This window comes from Cyprinus carpio, chromosome A5 (assembly GCF_018340385.1).
Source record: "Cyprinus carpio isolate SPL01 chromosome A5, ASM1834038v1, whole genome shotgun sequence".
NCBI classification, from domain to species: Eukaryota; Metazoa; Chordata; class Actinopteri; order Cypriniformes; family Cyprinidae; genus Cyprinus; species Cyprinus carpio.
Window position 1 is genome coordinate 2776621 of NC_056576.1, and position 12643 is coordinate 2789263.

Here is a 12643-nt window from a genome sequence, read left to right on the forward strand (position 1 = left end):
CATTTTTGGGTAGTTTAGCTTGAATTTATTTTATTTCAGTATCAATTAGTTAATTTTCATGTTTTTTTAAACATTTATTAATATTGCTATATTTTTTTACAATTTTTCAAAGTTTAGGAATTTTGTTATTGACTAAAAAAAAAAAAAAATATTCATAGATATCTTTTTTTACGCTGACATGACACTTAAGTAGGCAATAAACTTTAATTTCACAACATAGCAGTAACGGAGCCATAAAAAGGATATGCTGCTGTAAAAAATTTTTTTTTTCTAGTTGCAAAAATTTTTTTTTTATTTTTGAAGTAACATTGACAAGAAAACACTATTTTATTTTTATTAAAGATTTTTTAGTTCTGAATTTCACAATTGGTCAGTTGTTTTTTAAACTTTTTTTTAGGAAGGTTTTCGTGAAATTTACTTTTTTTTTTGTTTTTTTTTTTTACACCATCTTTTTGATTTTTGAGTATACACAAGTTCTAAGCAAGGCAAACCAAAAAAAAGATGATGTACATAAAAAAAAGTCAGATGTGATTCTGGGAAAAATCATTACAGGGTTTCATTGGTTACAAATGTAAATTATAATTAGTAAACATTACAGGAATAGTGGCGTTCGAGTGCATTTGACGACACCACTCACTGTTAAACAATGTTGGAACCAGGTTTAAAACGTTCAAACACTTTTAAGGGGCATGGTCCCTATTCTGCATCCAAATACAGTTGTCAATCCAGCAGACTCAGCGTCCCAAAACACTCCGTTGTTTTCGAGGCAGAATCTATGAGGAAGGCTGAGATGCAGCCTGAAGGCGGTCCGCTCTGCTGTGAGTGTAACTCGATCAAACCTTTCGGACGCATTCGGGTCGCTCATCGCGTGTTCTGAAAGAGCTTCTGTCTCGGGGGCGTTGAATGGCTGAGGAGGAAACCATCATGTCGGACTTCGCCTTCTCTTAGGTATGTGCTGTTGGTTGTGTCGGTTCAATCTGAATCATTGTTGTCTAGAACGAATCAAATGAGCACCTGTACGGATGAGACTCTAGCTTCCTCCTCTTTCTTCTTCTCTCCAGATTCATCTACAGCGGGCTGTTCACCCCCGACCGGCCTATTGAGGCCATAGTGAAAAGCAAGATCCAAAAGCCTAAACGAGGCGTGCCTGAAATGTATAGATATGGTGGGTGAGCGAAACTGCCTACAACATCACAAATGTAGTGAGAAGGTTAAAGCGGAAAAGAAGCGCCACGCTGTTCTTAGAATCTACGGAATTAGACCGATGGCTGGAAATTACTTTATCTGTGGCTGTGAATGCGTGATTAGTGATGATAAACAGATAATCACAGAAAGGTATTTGCTCGCCTCCGGTACTTCAACCTGAACTGAAAGGGTGTGTAATGATGCCAGGATGTTGTTCTTGTGATTGTCGTTATGATCTGAGCTTCAGTGCTGCTTCATAATCATAATCGTCTTTACCTTCTGGTTTATCTGTTCTCCTCATTGCATTGGTGGGATTGTTTTGGCACTGTGACATCTTTCCTGTGACATTTAGACGTTTATTTGATTTTGTGTGACAGGATCAGCTGAAGATCAGCTGCTGAAATAGCATCACGTTCAGATTCATTATTAATATTTTGAATTAGCTTTTATTTTATATTTTTATCTGCACTTTTACGTTTTAGAAGCTGGCCATGTGTTGGTTTTAGTGTATATATATATATACTACTATAGGATTTATTAATATTTTGAATTAGCTTTTATTTTATATTTTGTTTTCTTTTTAAATTCAGCTGAAGTTTTAGTAATTTTGTTAAGTGCTTTTGTATTTTAATTGTTTTTTTTACATTTCTTTAATTTATTTTTATTTCAGTTTCAGTATTTTTTGTGCTTTTTATTTTTTTTTATTTTATTTAGTTTTCATTTTTCAGTTTCAGCTACATTTATTTGTATTTTATTTTCAGATTTAGTAATTTTGTAATGTGCTTTTGCAATTAAAATATATATATAAATATATATATATATTATATATAATATATATATATATATATATATAATATATATAGCTTTAATTTATTATTATTATTTCATTTCCGTTTAGTAATTTTATGTGCTTTTATATTTTTATATTTCTTCTATTTAGCTTAATTTTTTTATTTCAGGTTTTAGTAATTTTTTTATATTTCTTCTATTTAGCTCTATTTATTTGTATTTTATTTTCAGTCTTAGTAATTTTGTTGTGTGCTTTTGTAAAATTGTTTATTTATTCTATTTAGCTTTCATTTATTTTTTATTTCAGTTTCAGTAATTTTTGTGCTTTTTATTGTTTAAATATTAATTTTATTTAGTTTTTATTTATTTTATTTCAGTTTCAGTAATTATGTGATTTTGTTTTTTTAAATTATTTCTTCTATTTAGCTTTAATAAATTTTTATTTCATTTTCAGTTTTAGTAATTTTGTTATGTTCTTTTGTATTTTTTATATTCTATTTACAGTAGCTTTAATTTATTTTTTATTTACTTTTAGTAATTTTAGTACTTACGCTTAAACTTACTTTTAGTTTGTTGCCAATGCAATATTTATAATTGTCCTAATTAAAAAAAAAAATTAGTCCTAATTTAGCCTAACAAAAACTATTTTTTAATAGTTTTCATTTTAGTAAACAAAAGATACAAGTTTCAACTGATGTCCTACAAGTCAACACACCAGATCACGTTTGCAAAGTATTGCAGATGGAAACACAGTCTATATGATAACTCACAGTGCGGTCAGAACACTGTCTGCAGCTTTCGTGAGTTGGTAACAAAGAATAGAAGCCGTATAATTAAAACATGTCCAGGCATATTAACCTGAATTGTGTTGGTTATTGTTATTGTCTGATGTGAGGGAGTGTGCTCTCTAAAGATCAGATATCATACACTGGACTGTCGGTCTAGGGTTACAGTGCTCGTCTGTCTCGGGATCCAGTCATATTTTGGCTAAGGTAGAATCTTATGGATGCCTCCATCAGTACAGCAACTATCGTATTTAGGTCTATCATTACCCTCAGGGTTATTATGTCTGTGTCCACATTTAATTTACTTGCCTAAGGAGCATCTGTGACGGAGAGATTTTATCCCAAAGGTCCCAGGATTTAGTTTTGTTTTAATACTTGCTTATATGCGCTCCCTCGTGTGGCGTTCTTCAGTTATTGTTAGATTTCCGTCAGTGTGTGGTGCGTGTGTGTAGTGTGTGGGCAATAACGTCATTGTGGCTCTAAATCTCCTCCTGTTTGACATTCATGGGAATAGCAGATGCTTCAGGATGGGAAGTATTCTTACACCAACAGACCTAGCAAATCACACCTGTTTTACATCCTATCTCTCTATAATCATCCCTCAGCATCTTATTCTACCTGCAAGTTTTAGTGTATCTAACAAAACACGCGAGTTGGAAGGAGAGCTCACTTAGCCCGCCTCCAAACCAATACGGCTGTTGTTTTTTCCTTAAAGCACAAAGGAGATTTTCTGAGGGTAATCACGTCAAGACTCAGGAATAGACCCAGAGCCATCCCATAAAAGCATCATATGGCCAGCATATTAATAAAGCTTAGTATGGAGGAACAGAACTAAATGAATAACCATTATTTAGCTTCAGATCAGAAGCTTGGCTCAAACGTTATTCGTACAGCCTCATCAGAAACTGATCAGGAAAATTTCAGTCGTTGTTGGCGCTTGACGGAACGGAGGAAGAGCTGCCTGACGAGTTTTCACTAGTTCTTCTGTGTTGGAATAAATGAGGCATAATAGGTGTTTGGGACGAGACGAAGGCGAGAAGTAGTGAAGTGGATGTCACTGATTTGTCACTATTTATAATCAGAGTGTGTGACGTCAGTGTGAATCCGCTCTATTCTCAGTCAGTCGTTCATCTCGTTTGTGACTGCCTGAGCTCCTTAGAAACCACTATTTCACTGCTCCTGACATGTGATGCTTCACGTCCTGTGTCTGAGGCACAGAGCCCCCAAGACTCTGTGGTGTGTGTGTGTTGTGTGTGTGTGTGTGTGTGTGTGTGTGGGTTTTGTGTGTGTTGGATTCTACACCGACCCTACAAGTGACAATGCATCCAGCTGGTCATAACAGACATGTCCGATTAGAAGTCAAAGGAAATCCACACCAGCCACTAAAAACCAAAAGAGAGGTCATTCGGTACCAGTATATCCCATTTTATATCCTCGGTTCTTGTAAATCTTTTAAACAGCACTTTTGGGTTGCGTTTTTTCTACTCTTTTTCGCCTGGTTTGCAGTTGTTTTTTCTCTTACTTATTTATTTTACAAAAAAAACGCATCCAGTTGAACTATTATACTTTTTCGGCGTGGAGTATGTCTTGGCACATTTTTTATTTCGTATAATGTAAGTTTTACATGTGTTGCATTTTAAAACAAAAGGGTAGTTCACCAATGTACCTTTGCTGAAAGTCCAAAGATGTAGTATTCAACATCGAAATCAGAAGTTGCCGAGGTCGTTACTTGCCTACTACTCTCGGGTATGCATCTGTGTGCACATCTCCGGATTTGGCTAAATGGGGACACACTGCAAAGGCCGAGGGAGTCACCATATTCTATTTAAACCCAGTGATGGCATTGAAATTTTGAGTCCATGGGACATGCATTGTGATGCATTCAAAACCCGTTTGGTTTCTGTCCACATCAATATATAATAGTACGATTAGTGTGTTCATTTATGTTTGACCCGCTGTAGACTTGGAACAAAGGGACAGGTTTGCTTGGGTACAGGGGGCTTGCTCATTATTTATGCTTACTGTAGTAGGGTCCTGTTGGCAAACTCATGGTGTGTGGTCTCATGTCACGGGCAGGTCGTATTTGTGGTTCGGCATCACAAACGCGTGTGATTGTGTCACAGCTGCCCAGTAATTCCCATGCTGATAGAAGAGATGGAGCGGATCGTTCAGGCAGGCACATCCGCGGACCGCGGAGATCGCACTAAACAACAGGTGAGTCACGTCTTCCTCACATACAAACCTGCTTAATCACGCTGTGTAGTTTCATGATTCGTCTTGCGGTCGCAGGTGCTCGCTGCTGATCGACAATCGAAGCTGCGTATATGAACACCAACCCATGGACGACTTCAATCGGTTTGCCAAGTGCGTTTAACATAAGATCTGAATATAGTGCACCGATTATTAACCCTGAGTCATTAAGATAGGGATCAAAACCACCATAACATCAAATATTAAACTATATAATTAATTACAAATTATATAAACAATGATAAAATAGTTCACACGATGATAATAAATATGTGAAGAATAAAAAATTAAATGAGAACATATATTATATTATTATTGGGATAGTGCTTCATGGGTCACCTGGACATCAAGTGAGCAAAAACAGTGCAACATTTTAATAATAACAAAGAAATTTTCTAAAAAAAAAATAAATAAATTTTAAAATATTTTAAAATGATAAAATTTAAATAATAATAATTTTTGAACTCTTATAAAAATAAAATTTTTTTCTTATAAATAAAAAATTATAAAATTAAATTAAAAATAATCTTTTTATTATTTTTTGTTTTTTTCTTAAAAAAACATTATTATTTTTTAATTAAATTAATAATTAATTTATATTAATAATAAAAAATAATAATAAATTAATTATTTAAAAATTTTTATTAAATTTTAAAAAAATTTAATTATAAAAAAATGAAAAAAATAAAGTTTTTAAAATAATAAATATTATTATTACTAAAATAAATTTTATAAATAAAAATTAAAAAAAATTTTTTTTGTTTTTATTTTTCATCGTTTTTTAGTAACCCAAAAGGTAAGGTTTTAAAATATACTTTAAAAATTAAAAAATTATAACAATAATTTAAAAAAAAATAAACATTAAAGTATTAAAATGAATAAAAAAAAGAAATAATTAAAAATAAAAATATTAGTATTTTAATTATATTGTAATACCCCGTGACATTGAAACCCCTTTTGGGACTGTGTGTATTTTCTGATTTTAAACTCTGTCCTGTATAGTGTCACAAGAAGCCGGGTGCGGGCGGTGGTTTGGGGGGCCGTTGTTTTAAATTCATTTGACCCATTTAATGTTGTGCTGTGAATTGTCTGGTCCCGTTCTCTGTGTTTTTTCTTATCTTTGCCCAACTGACCGGCCGGTTTTCTTGCTTTCTATTTTTCCCCCCGCTTTTCTTTTTTTTCTGAATTTTTAAACCCCTTAAAAACCCCGGTGGGGTTTCCCCCGGTTCGCTCCCTTTTCAAACGTGTTGGGCGCGGTGACCGCTTGGGGTTTCATTTGAAAATGTCGTTCAAACCCCCCCATTTTAAGTGTGTGGGCCCCTTTTCCCTTTTAAAGGGGACTCACACCCCGTATAGAAAGGGGGATGTAAAGTGGTTTTGATTGTTTAGAGACACGAGCCCAGCAAGATGCTTGTTCGGATGCAGCAGATCAATTATGTTTTCAATATGATGTGTTCTCTTTTCCGTTATGTGTTCGTACGTCGGTGCATCAGGATGAAATGCATTGGTAGTAGTTGTACGTGTTAGCAGAGTCAATTAAAAGTTAGCTTCTGTATTATGCTTTTAAGGCTGCTCACTGCAGTGAAGAAGAGCCCCGTGATTTTGTTCTAGTGAGTATTTAATTTATCTGGCACAATGAGGCAGAAGCGAGGTACAGTCAGCAACCAAGAAGACATTCTCAGTGGGGTATCAGAGTCGTACACACACATCCACACACAACACTAGAAACACACACACAACAATCACACACCACACACGCACACACACTGCGAGCACACAAAACGACACCAGCACACAGCACACACACACACACACACTCGCTGACACATCGTCCACCATCAGAACACAGAACACACACACACACACACACTGCACATCATCACGCAAGCACGACACTCACGCACAAACACCTGCACACCACACCCACACACTACACCACACTACCTACACAGTCACACACTACGCTCACCGCACGCGCACACAACACCCACTCTTACTCACACACAAACACACACCAGCACAAACCACCACCACAACACACACACTCCACTCACTCACTCACTATCCACACACAACACCCACACCCACAAAACACAACACCAACGACCACACACACACCATCCCACCCCCAAACACCAAATCACCCAAACCCCCCAACAGAACCCCCAAAACAACCCCCACACCCCAAAAAAAAACTATACAACCCCCCCACACCACACACCCCAAAACCATCACACCACCCACCCCACAACACCCCACAACCGCCAAACACATAACACAACCACACACACACCACACACCACAAACACACTCTCGCAACACACCACGACCACAACAACCAACGCCACACAAACACCTCCACAAACAACCACACACACACACACACACACAAACAACACTCTCAACCACACCCACACACACACAACCACAGATAATACACACACTCACCCAACACCACACACACAACACACACACACCTCAAACACATTATACACACACACACCACACCACACACACCACAATCACACATACACCACAACTACTATACTCACACACACACACAGACACACCACCAGAAACACACAACACACACACACTCAAACACACATATCATACGCAGACATCACACCACACACACACAGCACACACACACACGCACACATACACACACACACAACAACACACACACACACACACACACAAGAACACAGACACACACACACCAACACACAAACCACAACACCACAACTCTCACACACACACCCTCCCAACCACACTCACAAACCCACCCCCCCCCCAACCACTCACAAACAGCCACACCAACACCACACAACACCAACCAACCCCCAAACCCCAAACCCCCACAACCCACACAAACAACAAACACACAACCCACACAACCCCAACCACAAGGTAACCACACACACACACAAACGACACAAACACACCCGCCACCCACGCTGCACACCAAACCCACCCACACACACCCCCACACACACACATACACCCCTCACACACTCCACACACACACAGACACAAACCACCCCCCCCCCCAACACACCCACAACACACACACACACCACACCACGACCCCACATCACACCCATCTACGACCCACACACCACAACCCCCACACCACATATCACCCCCCCCCCCAACACCCCCACACACACCACACACACACATCCACCACACCACAACCACACATCTATACCAACCCAAAACACAAACAACCCAACCAACCAAACCAACAACACACACACCCACACCCACCGAAACCCACCACACCACACTCACACACAACCCCCACAGCCCCACCACAAACAACAACACCCCCACACACACCAACACACCCACAATCACCACCCCACCCAACACAAAAACCACTCCCCCACCCCCTCCGACCCCCCCACCCCCACACGACACCCCCCCTCCACCACCCCCCACCCCACACCCCCCCCCCTCCCCACACACACAACACACACACAACCACCATCCACAAACACACACACTCACACATTCCACACACCCCACCCCACCGACCACCACCCAAACCCCCACACACAAACACACAACCCATCACCGCCACACACCCTAACACGTTTCTTGGTTGTGGGTGTAAGGCAAATCCGCTTCTCATGTGCACCCTCATTCACACTCCGCACTACCACGCTCCACTCTCTCCGGGGCTTCGGCGTTTGATTGCGTCCGTCGCGGCGCTTTTCACGCTGCGGCTGCTCCGCGCGGACACGTCCGCTGGACATATTATACACACCTCAGCTGCACTATGCGTGAAGCCACACACACCTGAGAGCGGCGGCACACCCCGGCGCCCACGCAGCGGCGCGACGGCACGCCTCCACACGCCGCAGCGAACACAGCACACACACACACACAACAACACACACACACACATCCCCCCACACACACCCATCTCACACCCCACCACTCCCCCACACCCACACAACAAACACCCATCCCCCACCACCACACACCACACCCACACACGCCCCACACACACCCCCCCACACCACAACACCACCCACACACCACACTCTCCCCCCCCACCCCCACATCCACCCCCACACACACACACACACCACTCCCACACACATACCCCCCCACACCCCACACGCCACACACCCCCCCCCCCCCCCCCCCCCACCAACCCACAGACACTCAAACTCTCACACCCACTCACACACCTCACCCCCCACACCACACACACACACCCCCACACACACACACACCGAGGCGAGCACCCAAACACACACCACCAATTCACACACACACACCCCCACCCGCCCCACACAACTCACACACACACTCCACACCACACCCCCCCCAAACACACCTACACCCACCAACATACCCTGGTTCCACACAACACACCCACCCCCCCCACCCCCCCCCCCCCCCCCCCACCACCCCCCACCCACACCCCCTTAAGCACCACCCCCCACCCCCACCCACACCCCCCACCCACCACCCCCCCCCCCCCACCCCCCACCCCCCCCCCCCCCCCACCACCCCCCCCCCACCCCACCACCCCCCCCCACCCCATAGTTAATTACCACCCCCCCCCCTCCCCCCCCCCCCCCCCCCCACACAACCCCCCCAACCCACCCCCCCCCAATTCCACGCCACCCCCCCCCCAAAAAGTGCCCCCCCCCCCCCACCCCACACCACCCACCCCACAACCCCCCCCCCCCCACCCACCACACCCCCCCCCCCCCCAGATAAGAACCCCCCACCCTAACACACACCCCCCAGTGAGCCCCCCCCAAAACACCCCCACCCCCCCACCCCCACCCCCCCCCACCCCCCCTAACCACCCAAACCCCCCCCCCCACCCACGCACGACCCCCCCACCCAACACCCCAACCCCACAACATACAACCCCCACCCCCCCCCCCCCCCCCACCACACCCACACACCCCCACGCCCCCACCACATTTTTCAGTACCCCCCCACCACCCCCCCGCCCCCCCCCCAAACCCCAATCACCCCACAGGAAGGGATGGCAGACCCACCACCCCATTGGCACCATGACGCCCACCCCAACACACCCCCCACTCCACCACACCCCCCCCACACCCCCCGACCCCCCCCCCCCCCACCCATCCCCCCCCCCCCCCCACCCACACCCCCACCCCCAACTACCCCCCCCCCCCCCCCCCACTTTTGCATGTTACCACCAACCCACCCCCAAATGACACACACCCCCCCCCCCCCCCCCCCCCCCCCCCCCCCCCCCCCACCCCCCCCCCCCCCCCCCCCCCCCCAAAGCAACCCCCACCCCACCCAACCCCCCACCCCACCCCGAAGCGGCCAACCCCCGCACCACCAGCCCCCCCCCACCCCTGCCCCCCCAGTCGCCAGCCCCCCCCCCCCCCCCCCCCCACCCCCAAACCCCCCCCCTTAGACCCAAATGACCCCAACCACCCCCCCCCTGCACCCCCCCCCCCCCCCCACCCCCCCACCCCCCCACCCCCTTTTTCCCTGGCGTGTTTTGCCTGGACTATTTCCAGCACCCCCACCCCCCACCACCCCACAAACCCCCACCCACCCCCCCACCACCCCAGCAAACCCCCCACCCCCCCACACCACCCCCCCCGCCCCAAGGACCCACCCCCCCCCGTTACACCCCACCACCCCCCGCCCCACCACACACACAAACCCCACCCCCCCGACCCCAAACCCCCCCCCAACCCCCCACCCCCACCCACACATTTGTCACCCCACCCCCCCCCCCCCCCCCCCACCACCCCCCCCCCCCCCCCACCCCACACTTACCCCCCCTTCCCCCGCCCCACCCCCCACCAACAAAACCCCATGTGCCACATACCCGCCCCCCGACCCAACACCACCCCCCCCCTCCCCCCAATTTACCCCCAATGAACCCACCCACCACCCCCCCACCACCCACCCGCCCCCCCCCACCCCCCACCCCCCAAAATATTAACCCAAACCCCCCCCCCCCCCCCCCCCCCCCCCCCCCACACCCCACCCCCCCACCCCCCCCACCACCGCCCACCACCCCCCCCCCACAACTTCACAACCCAACCCCCTCCCCCCCCCCACCCCCGTACTTGTGTCGTTGTACGAAAACCACCCCCCCACCCAGGCCTCCCCCCCCCCCCCCACACCCCACCACCCCCCCCCCCCCCACACCACCCACCACCCCCCCCCCCCCCCCCCCCCCCACCCACCCAACAACCCCCCCCCCCCACCACCCCACCCCCCCCCCCCCCCCCAACCCCACCCCCACCACACACACCCCCACCCCCACCCCCCACCCCCCCACCCCCCCCCAAAACACCCCCCCCCACCCTGGAACCCACCCCCCCCCCCCCCCCCCCCCCTGACCCCCCCCCCCCCCCCCAAACCCCCCAACTCCCCCACCCCACCACCCCCCCCCCCCCCCCACCACAACCCACCCCCCCCCCACCCCTCCCCCCCACCCACCCCCAAACCCCCCCCCCCCCACCCAACACCCCCCCCCCCCCCCCCCCCCCCCCCCCCCGGTGATGAATATTACCCACCCCCCCCCCCGATACCAGAAAGTCCCACCCCCCAGACCCCCCCCCACCAGAAATCACCCCACCACCCCCCCCCCCCCCCCCCCCCCCCCCCCCACCACCCCCCCCCCAACCCCCCCCCCCCCCCCCCACACACCCCCCCTCCCCACCACTCGTTACCCATGTGGACTTTAAAGTGGTGACTAGGTAGACGTCTCGTGTAAAGCTGGCACACACATGTGCATACCAGAGCCTGACCTGTCCCACCCACCACACCACACACACACACACACACACACACCCCACACACACACACCCACTCGCCAGAGAGGGCTGCTCACTCATAAAGCCATTGACTTTCAAAGAAATGGTGTGTGTGTGTGTGTGTGCCCCGATAGCCTGTGGTGTGGCTGTGTGGTGAGTGTGTGTGTGTGTGGGTTGTGTGGGTTAGCTGGTTCTACCTCTGAAACAAGGAGCATGTGGGGGCAGAGACAACAGCGGAGGGGGTGCTGACAAACGTCCACTTTCATCTGTCTGCGAGCACAGAGTCTCTTTCACACACACACACACACTCTCTCTCTCTCTCTCGTCTATTTGTTTTATCGTGGGCTGGCGATGTCGGTTTCCCAGCACTCAGAGCCCCAAAACTAACAGAGTCCGACTCAGAAGTAAAACAGTCAGTAATGAGCTCAGAAAGCAGCAGAAACTCTTCCACGAGTGTGTTTGAACGGGTCCTCGATCACACACACACACAACACACACACCACACACATGTTTTCTTCTCCTCCAGTGGATGAGGTCAAGACCCTCATCTCTCTGTCTAAATGGTCAACGAGGATCTCAGTGACATCACTTCCTCTCAACATCTCAGTGCAGATTTATTTCTGCTCAACCTGATTTACACGAAGCGAGTTCCCTCGTCTTCTCGTGTGTTTTGGGGGGGTTGGGGGAAGTGGGCCCCGGCGCCTGGTGATACTGGATCTGCTTCCTATCACCACACATGCAGATCGAGCACCAGAGACTCACAGAAGACATGAATGAAGAAAAACCTGGACCGCATATGAACCAAGCAACCCTCCCGAAGGCCTCAAAGCCTGTCAATCAAACACACAC

The 12643-nt window shown here is 47.9% G+C and overlaps 1 pseudogene; it reads left to right on the forward strand.

Annotated features, from left to right (window-relative positions):
- Positions 1-5339: 5339 nt before the first annotated feature.
- Positions 5340-11741, forward strand: LOC122145125 (annotated as a pseudogene).
- The last annotated feature ends 902 nt before the right edge of the window (positions 11742-12643 follow it).